The sequence below is a fragment of the Arvicola amphibius genome, chromosome 9, assembly GCF_903992535.2.
Source record: "Arvicola amphibius chromosome 9, mArvAmp1.2, whole genome shotgun sequence".
Lineage (NCBI taxonomy): Eukaryota > Metazoa > Chordata > Mammalia > Rodentia > Cricetidae > Arvicola > Arvicola amphibius.
In genome coordinates this window covers 6,959,475-6,972,431 of record NC_052055.2, presented here as the reverse complement: position 1 = coordinate 6,972,431, position 12,957 = coordinate 6,959,475, and the positions used below count along the sequence as shown (strand labels likewise).

The 12,957-nt window shown below is 45.1% G+C and overlaps 1 protein-coding gene across 3 annotated transcripts in view; it reads right to left on the bottom strand.

Annotated features, from left to right (window-relative positions):
• Oxr1 (oxidation resistance 1) overlaps nt 1-7,234 on the bottom strand; it is a 349,606-nt gene extending 342,372 nt beyond the window's left edge. For 2 of the 3 annotated variants that reach the window (XM_042055790.1, XM_038343582.2), the window contains exon 1: nt 7,099-7,234. The gene's annotated coding sequence lies outside the window, so the exon portion shown is untranslated. Of the gene's footprint in view, nt 1-4,279; nt 4,356-7,098 lie in introns of all 3 variants that reach the window. The other variant, XM_042055789.1, reaches the window with a different exon arrangement.
• Nucleotides 7,235-12,957: the final 5,723 nt, after the last annotated feature.

The following is a 12,957-nucleotide window of genomic DNA, read 5'->3' as shown; positions in this document are numbered from 1 at the left end:
TTATTGTGTTTTCTTTGAATTTTTTGACTGCAGAGAAATATTTGATTCTGGGAGTTGCTAAGCTAAACCAACATATATATTTTAAAGGTATCTGAACTTCAAAATTTGGGTCTAAGGATATGTTACTTTGGAAAAGAGGTTCTGCTTTTGTTTCAACAGAAGATGAGAACCTGTGGATTCCTTCCAGGCTAATGTGGTTTGATGAAACAAGATCCCCTGAAAGGACTTTGTGAACCCTAAAAATACAAACAGCAGGAAGTAGTTTGGAGAAAACAATGCCCAAAATCTCAAGATGATTTTTACAAATGTTTGCCTTTAATTAAAGGGATGATCATAAGTGATTAATGGTCACAGTCATTTTCTTTCTTAAAAAAGTGGGGAAAAGATTAGTAGTAGTAGTTGTTGTTGTAGTTTTTGTTTTGACAGGGTTTCTCTGTGTAGCCCAGGCTCTCCTGGAACTCACTCTGTAAACAAGGCTAGCCTCAAACTCAGAGATCCACCTGCCTCTGCTTCCCATGTGCTGGGTGGGATTAAAGCCCTGTGCCACCACCACCTGGTGCCACTGAATCAATTTTTAAAGCACTATAACCACAATACTAAAACTTTTAACTAGAGTCAGTCTTTACTCTTCAAATAAAACTACCCTAACTAAATATTATCCACAGGTGCACACTTATTTTGAGGTATCATTACCTAAAGCACCATATTCATCGCAAAGAAGATGAAACAAGAAGGGCCCTTGGTCATTTTGATCATCACCTCTAACACTGTTACCAAGACCACAGAGTGAAAAATATAACCATTCCTCACTAAAAGATGAGGAGGCTGAAGTTCCACGAAGAATAACACTTACCCCAAATCAAACTGATAAGGACTTCCAGGTTTCAATTTGTGAGGAGGCTCTAGACTAACCTCAGCCCTGCACCTCTGTCCCCAGAAATGGGTAGGTGGTATTCTAGTTTATCTATTATTCTGGAAATGGGTAGGTAGTATTCTAGTTTATTTATTATTCTGCTCACAACACAGTTGTTCACATCAAAATGGCTGAAATTGGGCTTCACAGCCCAGGAGGCAGAGTTCTGTGTTGGTTTTTTTTTTTTTTTTTTTTTTTTTTTTTTTTTTTTTTTTTTTTGTGAGTGATGGTTCAGACAAATGTCAAGGGCGTACACATCCTTGCATAAAAGAGGCTGCTGTCAACAATATCCACTGTGCTCTCAGTGATAAATAGGGCAGGCTTTTTACCTTTTTAAAAGGCCAGAGGAACTCTAAGTAACAAACTTAGAAGGCAGTCTGAGAGCACACAACACCACACTCTGGATATTCTGCAGATAGAAAAGATACAGCCCAATGAAAGGTGAAGGCCTAGGGAGGCGGGTCAGCCTCCTAGCTCCTTGTAATGAATAAGCACTTACAAGGGTAAAAGTCTTCCACAACTAAAGGTTCATTTTCCATAAGTTGTTACCCATCAGCCTTAGCAATGATAAACTCAAGTGGAATTTAAAACAGAAACTGTCTTCACCTTTGCTACAGCACTAACTTCAAAATCTGGCTGGTGATGTTCTTCAATTCACCAAGGGTGACACACACTGCTTGAAAACCTCCCCACCTCTCATGCTCCCCCCTTGCAGCTGGGGCAATGGTTGACAGGCCAGCAGGCAGCATGTTTGCTTCCATAGGCAAAGGAGTTGCCCTCCTATCTTGCTGCCTCTTGAAAACTACATCCAACCTATAGTGAGGATTTTAAATGTAGATATTATCTATGGGTTAGTCCCAAAATAGAAGAAAAAATGCTCAGTTTTCAGTCATTTGGTCATCCCAAAGAGTACAACAGAATGCCACATACTTTAAAATGTATGCTTCAAAACTTGTACTGCAAGCATCACAGGACAGAACTGACTTGAAATTCTGCTTCCTTTTAACAAGTATTACCTGCTGTGTTCTGGTTGTACAAACTCTACACAGACAGGCATATTCTATTCAACAAGTGTCTGTGCGAGAAAGCCATCTCTCCTCACTCAGATGTCAAACAAAATCAATAACCATTTCCCACAGAAAGGAAGAGCAGATGAGGACTGACCCCTCTCATCTCAAATTTCACTCTCTCCTACTGTCTCTTCAACCCAAGGAAATCCATAGCTTTAGCTTTCTACATCTTACAGAGTCTTCTGAAGCCTCTTTTTTAAAAAAAATCATTATGTATCTCTACAACTGATCCATACTTAAAAATGAGTTAGTTTTGTGTTTCTTTTCATAAATACATTCTGTGACATGCATAAGCATAGTATCCTAAACAGACTTGCTTTTATGAACTGGAAATAGTGCACAAGGCAGAGGCTATTGCAAATCCAAAGACCTCAAGTCATAGACAAAATCTATTGTCAAATCTCAAAAGCTTTGAGTTCTATTAATACATACGATTCTCATTGGTTCATACTGTAGCTCCCACCATTTCATACCATAGGCTCCTGGATGAGCTTGGTGTGGCTCTCACTGGTTGTATTTTCCTCAGCTGTTTCTCTTGGGAAAGAACTATCCTTTGCAACACCAAGATCATGCAATTCATCCAATTAACCCAGTAGCAACACCAGCAAGGCAATGAAGGTTAGCTTTAACAAAACAAAACAGGGCTTTCTCCACAACTGTTTTCCAAGAGACAAAACTGTGTTCCACAAGGAGAGAGGTGAGAGCTTTCTGTTTGTACACACAAAAGAAAGGGAGAGGCTACCAAGGACTCCGAGGGCTTGGTAGGTGCCTGGAGTCTCTGCTCCTCAGGAATCCCTCAGGGATGTTAAAGGTTGAGTGTGCTAGGCTATTACAGCCAGAGAGGAAGGAAGCAGCTCTAATGATGACTCCTTCAGAATGAATCTAAATGAAACCAACAAACGATAAACAGAGGTGAGAGAGTGGAGCCAGGAAGGCAGCAGGAACCTTGGGCAAACCCGTACTTTCTCTGATATTTTCCTCCGCAAGACAGCAGTGAAGCTCTTCCCTACTAAACATTGTCGGGTCCTGCATGCAGGCTATGAGGAAATAGCACTAGAACTCATTTCGCCAATGGGCGCCAGCTATTATTCTGGTTTTCTGGAGAACGCATTGTGCTATAGACTAGAAAAGCCTGTAGTCCCATTCTGTTGATTTCATATGGAAACTAAATACAGAAAAAGTATCTGCATCTCCTACCTTTCTGTGTAGATAGCGGAAAGCTATGGTTTCTCCTTGAAACAGTTCATAGGCCTTCACCTAACATTCTTTCCTCTGATTCTGTTCAATGTGCTGGTTGTTATTTTAAGTGAACTTCAATTTACAAATGAACATTTTCTTTGTTAAAAGGCAACATAGTGAACAGAGGGAACACAGTGACTAAGCATGAGCAGTGCAGTGAATCACACTGCAGAAGAGTTCTGTAATCGTAAAAAACTGTTTGCTCGATTCACATTGCAAATACTTAGAACAAGCCTTTGAGGAATCCCAAGTTTACATTTATTATTATTTTTTAATATTCATTTTATGTGTTTTCATGTTTAGCTGCCAGTATATGCACCACGTGTATGCTTGGTGCCCAAGGTGGCCACAGGAGGGCAGCAGATCCCCGGGAACTGGAGTTCTATGTGGTTGTGGTCCTCCTGTGAGAGCAGAGAACCAAACCCATCTCCTCCGTGAAAATGGTGATGCTCTTCCCTCCGAGCCATCTCTTCAACCCTATAAGACTTTTCCTAAGAGCCGAGATGAACTTCTGCTAATAAGTAGATTTCATTTCTTTAAAACAAATATTTGGGAACATGGGACCATTTTGCAATGACATCTCTGAAAATTAATGTTTGTTACTGAGATGCACTTCCGATCTCAAGACCTAAATCCATTTTCTTACTTATTTGTGTGTATTCCAGGCATGGCATGTGGTCATTTTTAAAGGGACCATTCATAATCCTAGGAATGCCTAGAGCCATGGTTTCTAAGCTGTACTGGCATCCAGGATCATGCAACTGTGGGGACTGTCTACTTCATCATCCAATGTGAGTAGCAATTCCTACCGTCACCTGTGAAATGCCCACCACACTCTCTCCCAAGGTTGATAAATGCCAAGATCATCTCCACATTGCTAGGTTGCCTCAGGGGAAGGCCCTCAGCTGAGGAAAACTGTTCTAAGTGCCTATCAATCATATCCATCCTTGGGTGAGACAAAGTGATTTCTCTCCTGCTTTGACTGACATTTGTTTTATTCTGAGGGAGACATCACACCTTTATTTTAATGCCTTTAACTTAGGGGAGCAGAACTCACTGTTTGCTGAAGCTTAGCCAGGCTTAAGGGCAGATTCTCCAGGAGAATTGTCAAGTAAGGCTTAGACTTCAGAACTCTGGAAATGAGAAAGCAGCCAGAAGGCACATATCATCCTTTGTATTCAAAGTGCAAGGTGTGGGAAGGAGGGGTCTTCTCATTTCACACTAAATTTAGCATTAAATAAACAAAGCTTTCACCTCTCTTCACCTTCACACTCAGGAGATCTTTGGACTCCTGTCTTTATCTCTGTTGAACACCCACATCCAACCTTCCCTCCCTCTTCCTTGATGCCCCCCCCCCCGCAAACCACCACCAAATCAACGCAGGCAAACATACAGTTGTGTTTTATTAGAACTACATTCTGAAGGGAAAGGAAAAAAAAAGCCGGCTGCTGAAGAATCACTTATGGTCCCTTCCCATGCTCTATGCAATCAGTTAGAAGACTCGGCAATAGAAGCAAATGATGACGGCATAACCTTTGTGATTCAAATTTCCCACCTAGCAGGTCTCTAGAAAAATGACATGTTTTCACACAGTGACCCCACATCCGGGCCAGCCAATGAAGTAAGAGGGCACACCCTGGCCGCTAGGCGAGACCTGTCTTCTGGATTGTGTCCCTCTGCACATCAGGCAAGACTGGGCAAAAAAACGCAAAAACAAAACAAACTCATGCCATTCCTCAACACCCTGAGTTCTTGCTTCTCTTCATCTGAACACCCCCCCCCCCAACACACACACACACACACACACACACACACCATTTAATCTGCTGAAAATATGGGTCATGACACACAATCTCAGAAACCCAGTCTGGGCAGCAGCAGCCTGAGACCACGGCTGGAACCCCCTCTCCCTCCACAGATGGCCCAGGCTTCCAGCATCATCTTCAGCTTTATTTCCGGTTCTAGCACTGCAGCTTTCAAACGTGCCCACCGGCAAACATGGGCAGCTGGGCAGCACTTGAGAAGACAAGATATGGTTGTGGTGACACATCTCTTCATCCCCATTTCAGGTCCTGGAACCTGAAGATCCTTCTTGATTCATTTAGCTTTGCTGATCAAATGGGCATTTTTTTGGCAGCAGAATTTTGGATTGTCTGTTGAACTAACCTAGTCTTCTCCTTCTTAACTAATCTATTTACATGCCTGGAACTGAGAGGAGGTTCCCCCTTCAGAAATAGGTAAGTCATGCTCACTGCTCTCACCCTCCCGCCCCTCCCTGTCTGTTAGAAGCTACACGCTTGCTTACTGTATCCACAGATGTCATCATTATCCTGTCACCTGCTAGGGACGCAGGGAGAACCATGGACCCTAGAGGACCAAATCCTCTACGAAGGCCTGGTGGTTCCAGAGCCTCTCTGACATCACACACTGCTAGGATTCCTTCCCCTAGTAGGTGATGGAAGCAGCCCTGTCTGAGATGCATCCTCCAAGCACAGAAATAGGGAACATGAGCAGCATCAGGTTTCGAATAAAAGGTGACCAGGAAGAGGCTATGGAAGCGCATCCCTGGTCCAGGAACGAGGGGTCCAGGATTCAGTTTCCCTGAATCCTGTCCTGAGTCACCTCAGGGAGTCCTGGATCTCACTGTCGTGGAGACAGACTACAGCAACACTGACGACCCCTGACTGGCAACATGCACCTACGAATAAATGCATGCATGTATACTCCCTGCCGTGTGTTGCATGCTGCAGACTTCTGCCTGACTTCCCAGCCCCAAACACACATCCCCCCCCCTCAACCCTTATGAGACTAGGGATTCCGATGGCCTAGAACACCACTCCCCCTCTTTGTAATGCACAAATTCAGACCCACATTGCTTAAAATGAACCCGGATTTCAGGTAAGGGAAGCACTGGTGGCTCCCCTAAAGTGACTGCCTTCCCCACTGCTTCCTCTCTGTCCACATCCACCAGGGAGCCTAGGCGCCTCCGAACCAAGTAGGAGATGGAGGAGGGCTGCAAGGGAACCTCTGAGAGCCGCTTCTAAACACTATCAAAGGGACTTGACTCACGGGGTAGTCTCCAATCCTTTCCCCAGGTTTGCAGACCTATCAGCAGTCCCCTGCTTCGGCATGATCCCTGCCTCGCTCCCTCCTCAAGTCCCCCCAAATCCCTCATCACCTTTCCAGCCTCCCCCCGCCCCTTTTCCAGGCCACTTTATGCACTCGCCGGTTCTCAACATGTTGCCTCACACACTCCCTCGGGAGGCTTGAATCGAACCTGCCTCTCCCCATCATCTCTATCTAAGATTGCTCTGACTCCCCAAATCAACCAAGTCCGTCCTCCCATCAAGTGCCCACTGAGTCCTTCCACTGGTGTCCTTTGCTCTCGTACAAATCCGCTTGTCACACGCCCCACTTTCCATCTATCTTCCCTTCTGTCATCCTAGTTCAGGACACACTGGCCTTCTATTCTGCTCTCTGACCCTCTCCCCATTCCGGGGACACCTACTTTTCCTTTTGGACTGTTCCCAGGCAGGTTCCTGCGCCCCAAATCTTCCCTTCCTCATCAAGCACTGGTCGGCTCCTGGCCTGCGGGTCCCTTCCCTCACCTGCGGTCCTTCCTTCCTTCCCGAATGCCCCCCACCTGACACCTGAGCCACTCTGCCCTCCGGGTCTGCTCACCGTCGCCTTTGCTAGAGCATCCATGTAACCCAGCGCTCACAACCTGCCCAGCGACTGGGAGAAGCGCCGGGCACCGGAGGCAGAAGGCTGCCCGTTCTCGCTCTCCGGGTGTCCAGGCTCTCCTCCGGCTCGCCAGCCCGGGCTGCTCCCGGCGCCCAGCCTTCACCCTGGCGCCCAGCAGCCGCACAAACTTACTTGCGGGTCGTCGGGAGGGGGCTTGCGGCGAGCGGTGCGAGCCCCGCAGCGGCGAGTGCGCCCCTCTCGGCAGGGCCGGGCGGCGCTGGCACAGCGCTCCCGCGGCCGCGCGCGGACTGCGCTCAGCCTGACGCAGCCGGGCTCTGCCCCCGCCGTCGCCACCGGGGCCGCCGAGCGCTTGCAGACATGCTCAGTATCCGGACCTGCCCGCGTGGAAGCTACCAAGAACCAGCCGCGGCGGGGGAGGCGGCGCCGAGCTGCAGAGCGGCGGCCGCGAGCTGGAGGCGACCACGCCGGCGGCCCCGGGAAGAGGGGGGCGAGGCGCTGCTAAAAATAGCTCCTGCGGAAGGAAGCCACCCGCTGCCAGAGCACCCCCTCGCCGCGCGTCCCCGCCGCGAGTTCTTGGGCTCCGGGAGCTGGCGTCCTACTGTGCCCCGATAACAGACACCTGCCGGCGTAGCCAGAGCCCAGTCTCAGCCCCAAGCTGCCGGGTATGGCACCCTCCAACCCAGAGCTGCCCAGCAGCCAGAGACACTGAGGGAAAATGCTCTAAAATCCTAAAGAGGCTCCTCTGCTACTGACTTGCCGAGAGGAGGAAAAAGTTTTTATGTTGATTTTTATTGCAATTAGAACGAAAAATGAGGGAAGGCGGGTAAAATACAAAGACCTGAACAAGGGGTGACATTGGGATAGCGGGTGGAAATGGGGTCTGGTAAGATCTAGTAAAACGCCAGAGTTGGCTGAGCTTTTCCCTGACTTCTATTTCCGCAAGATTTTACATTATTGGTTGACACTCACCCTGACCTTGAAGGTACTGTTCCTGTTGCCTGAACTGTAATTTACTTTCCCTGCCTTTTGGCTTCTACTTCCATGGCTCCCACCCTTCCAACTCTGCATAGATCGTGAGAAAGGCGTGGGGTGGGGGGCAAAGTAAAGCTGGGGAGACTGGAATCCGGTCTTTGTATCAAGTCTGTCCCTTTGCCAGGATGTGCCCTGTGTTTTCTAGGCATCAAACCCGTAGGCAAATCAGCTCAAGGGCCCCTCTAAACCACCTTACCTGCAAGGGAGCTAGACCCACTATTAATCTCCTCTTTATCCCTCCTCAGTTCCTGACAATTGTTATGTCTTCCTTTTAAAGTGAAATGTCTGTCTCTCTGTAAAACGAAAGCCGAACAGGGAGGGACTGTTTGTGGGGCGATAGGGGCCAGTAGGAGAGATGAATTGGGCAAAATACAGTGGTACAAGCATGCCATAATAAAACCCACCATTTTATACACAAAAATTATTATAATTTTTTTAAAAAATTAAGAATGAAATGTTCAAATGTTTCCTGGGCCAAGTTACAGTTTCATGTTTTTTCTCTCACAAACGGCCAATTATATTCATTACTTAAGAATTCATTGCTTATGCTTGACAGGGGAAGACATTGAAGCCCAGAGGCAACTCTTGCCCAAAATAATACGTAGTTTAAGCTAGAATCTGCTGGACAAGAAATTACCCAAATTTAAATATCACCTATTATTTCCTGAAATCAATAGCTGCACTAGGATTAAGGGATCAGAAAATTTATGAGCCGTTTTCAGAGCAGCTGATTATGAATTTTGGAATATCGTTTGTGCTAGATCTTGTGTTCTCTTGAAAGTGACTGTTTCATCCCTGTTCACACAGAAAGAGTTACGAAAGACTTCTGGGATCATGCATTGTCGAGGGCTGTGCTCCACTGAGAGATCACAGCGGGCTGAGTACCTTCATTTGCCACTGTCAGACATTAGTGAAGTCAGCTAGCAGCGATGTCAGACAGATACGCTTCTCCACACCACTCTACCAGTGTATGTCTGTGAGGGTCAAGGCACGCTCCTAAATTGCACCCTTGCATCCCCAGTCACAATCCAGTTTTATCTTTAACTTTCTTTCCCCTGAAGCTGCCAAAAAAAAACTGACCCAGCCTATTCTGCCATGAGAGAAACAGGGTGAGGACAATATGTACATGGCTGTTATCACGCTTCTGCTTCTCACCAGTCACTCTTGGGATGATGGGATCTTGGCATTTTTATGGCACTGTGTGCATATTATGGTTAGTGACTAAAGAGGGCAGGCCTCCATTTTAAAAATCCTTTCGGCTGCTACATAAATGTACAGTTCCATTTACACTGCACTCAAGACTTGCCGAGTCAAGTGACCACAACTCAATGATCACTAACATAGGTCAATTAAGAAAATGTATTCATTGGTTCACAAAACTCATAGGCAGAGAGATGGGAGAACTTCCCTCCTGCCTGCCTGTGTCAGAGAAAGCACAATCCTCTTGCACCAAACATTGTTTTGTGTGCTGGTGTTAAAACTCCTTAGCTCATTACCGTGATGTATTTCCATGCATGCACTTGAAACAGCATTGGAAATCTTAGTTTCTTTGTCGGGGCACATTAAGCCTTTCACTTTCATGAGCAGACCAGTCTGACAAAAGACCTGTCTTACAAGACCCTGCTTGGCTGTCTAGGCTCACCCAAATGACTCTGTCCTCCTAGAGAGAAACAGATTCTCAAAAGGAGAATTCCTAATAACCAAAGGGATGGATGGTGCTTACAAGACAGCAACAGTTTCCACTGCCTTCCCAGAGTCTTGCTTCCCTGCAGTCAGAACAAGACAGAAAGTTCTGCTGGAACATCCATTGGTCTGAGTTAGTCAAAAGGCACAAAAGAATAATAATACTTTGAAGAAATTTTTTTTTCTATCTTTTTTCAAGTGTGGACTCTTTGATTTTGCCTGCCTCAGGGGGACAGTTAGTCCCCTCTTTGCTGCCTTTTCAGGGCCTGGGTTGCTTCCAAAGTGGAGCCACTCATTAAAGCCATCTAACGAGCCTTGTAGACAGCTGGGGCCTCCAGTCCACCGTCTTCCTATCATTACTTTTCTTTCTTTTGTGGTTCAGTATACTTGGTTACATTGTAGACTATGCAGTAATAAAACATAGACTCTTTCTCTTTGCCCTCCACCCAGATAAGGGGAGAGTGTTCCTACAGCTGCTGTCCTGTTTCTTCTGGAAGCATTATTAGAATTATTAGTTACTATTAATATTTTTGAGACTGTCTTATGTATCCTGGGCTGGCCTTGAACTCAACAGTGTAGCCTCGGATGATAATTGCAAGGATTACAGGCCTATGCCACTGTGCCCAGCTTATAGTCTTCATTAGTGCAGAGCAAGACTTCTGCAAACCAAGCTACATTTCCATGCCTAGACTTATTTAAGTAATTAGCTATTTTGATTATTTTCTTGAAGTTCCATAAAATTATTAACTTCCACAGAACTTATATTTATACCCTTTAATCTTTCCTTTATAAATAAATGAAAGAGGCATGGTGGCATGTGCATTTAACCCAAGCAATCAGAAGGCAGAGGCTGGCAGATCTCTGTGAATTCAAGGCCAGCCTGGTCTACAAAGTGAGTTCCAGGACAGCAAGGGCTGTCACACAGAGGAAACCTGTCTCAAAACAAACAAACAAATAAACAAAACAGCAGTAAATTAATACAATGGAAGGATTAGTTATACTAATCTTCAACTATACACGCTGATAACTACCTATAACCCCTGAACTGAGGAGGCCGACTGAAGGGTTACAGGTTTGGTATCTGAGTAGCTACATAGCAAAATCCACTATTAAAATCAAAAACAAACATCACTAAATCTAGACTATCTTCTTAAATTTCATATAAGGTCTTCTGTGAACTCCTCTCTTGGCTTCTGTCACACCGTGTCTCCTCTCCCGCTCAGAGGGTCACTCCTGTCCTGTCCATTGCTTTTATCTCTTCTTTGCAGCCCTTCGCTCTTCCCTTCCTCTAAGCTCTCTTTTATTTCGCTTATAAGCACATTTGCTTTTTCCTTCTCTGCTGACCTCAAGCTATTGGAGAAGTGACACCAGGACAAATGTCTGCATCTATTTCGATCTTCTGTGCTCGATAGATGCCTACTGAGGCAATCGTGCACTGTTAGAAGAAGGTGTTGCTGGGTAATCACTCACTCACTTGGTTTCTGAGAGTGGAGGGAAGGTCTAGAGACGTGATGGCACACAATACAGGTTGAGCCATGCTGTCAAATAGTTCTGTGCCTCCAGATATTATCACAGCTCCCTAAGCTTGTTCTACTCCAGCTGCATAAGGCCAGCCCATTCAGGACCTATAGACATTAGGTTTCTCTCTGCTGCGTGTGTTTTGCACTAAATTTGCCTTCAGATAATCAGAACTAAGAGGGGAAAGTGAAAATGTTTTTAAATTAGTCCTTTAAGAGAAAAGGAAAATACCAGGACAGCTTCATTAAAGATCTATTAAAAGTTCATCTTCTTGATCGTTATTTCTCTGCTGTGAGAAGACGGAATAGGAAGTGATGGATGAGCTGATTCAGAACTACTTTTGCCCCAGTTCTTCCTGCACTTTTGACTAAACATAAGTGTCATAACAGATCAATTCATGATAAGCACTGAAGATAAAAATGCCCCCCCCCCATCCTCTACATGTTAAGGCTAAAAGTGCTGCAGGTAAAAGTCATGGGACATTAAGGAGGCTCACGGTATGTGACTCAAAGTTGCTTGAGGCCTAAAAGACTTGGCTCTGACATTCCTTTCCTCAGGGAAGAAGGGTGTGCATAAATATGTACTTCAAATATCAGGCTGCTCTTTGTGTGTGTCTAAGTCTAACACAAACATGACTTAGGCACTGAGCAAGCAGCAATGCCTTGACAGAGCTACAGCTCTTTCTCCTTTCTTCCTATAGCATTCAGTGCCCAAGTGACGAATCTCAGATTATCCAGCACCATCGAGAGTTTCATAATGCAATAGTTTTCCACAACACTTTCGAATAGCGTTGATTCAAATTTAAGGTTCTGGTAACATTAGCTATAGCATGTCATTTGGTAGGTGTACTCTCTTGGCATTCTGGTTATGTTAATTCACAGAGCAACCCAATGAAACAGTAGGTTAATAACCCTATTTTTGGCTGTATGTGTAAAAATCTACCCTGGTTTAGATGAAAAGAAAGTTGATTTCTCTGATGCAATATAGTATGAAATAAAGCCTCAAAAAGGCAGGGGTTTCCTATGAGCACCAGGAGCAAAAGGATGAATCCATCCATTTCGAGTTAGCATCTCTCCTTTCCGGCTTAATTTTTCAACCTTGAATACTGGCTTCTCCACAGCCTCCATGGCCCTAGGATCCATCCACTAATGAAATACTAAGCCAGTTCTATTAGCTTTGGCTTGAAGATCTCACAGAAGTTGATGACTTGCTTCCAATCAGTATGACACACAGTAAACAAAATGTGGCAATGCCTTAGTAGGGAGACTATGGGCAGACAGGACCTTAACCCAGTAACGTGGGTTACACCCCCAGTGATGTCACATGAATGCCACCCACAACATTCTGTTAGCATGTTAGTGCAAAGGGCATCTTATTTGGGTAGACTTTTTTTCCCAAATGTGACAACTCCAGTTTATTGAAGGAGAAAAAAAAATCAGACAATTTTAAATTAAGAACTTTTTTAAAGATTTATTTATTGGTTATATACAGAATGTTTTCCTGCACACCAGAAGAGGGCATCAGATCTCATTACAGATGATTGTGAGCCACCATGTGGTTGCTGGGAATTGAACTCAGGACCTCTGGAAAAGCAACCAGTGCTCTTAACCTCTGAGCCATCTCTCCAGCCCCTAAATTAAGACATTTTTGACAAAATACCTGATCAGCACTGTTCAAAGCCCATAATCATAAAAAAGGGAGGAAAGACTAAGAAATTGCCTTACTTTCAAGGTGGCCAAAGAGTCACAAAGGGTACACTCAGTGGGTGTTTTATTTTCGAACCTAAATCAGAAAGAA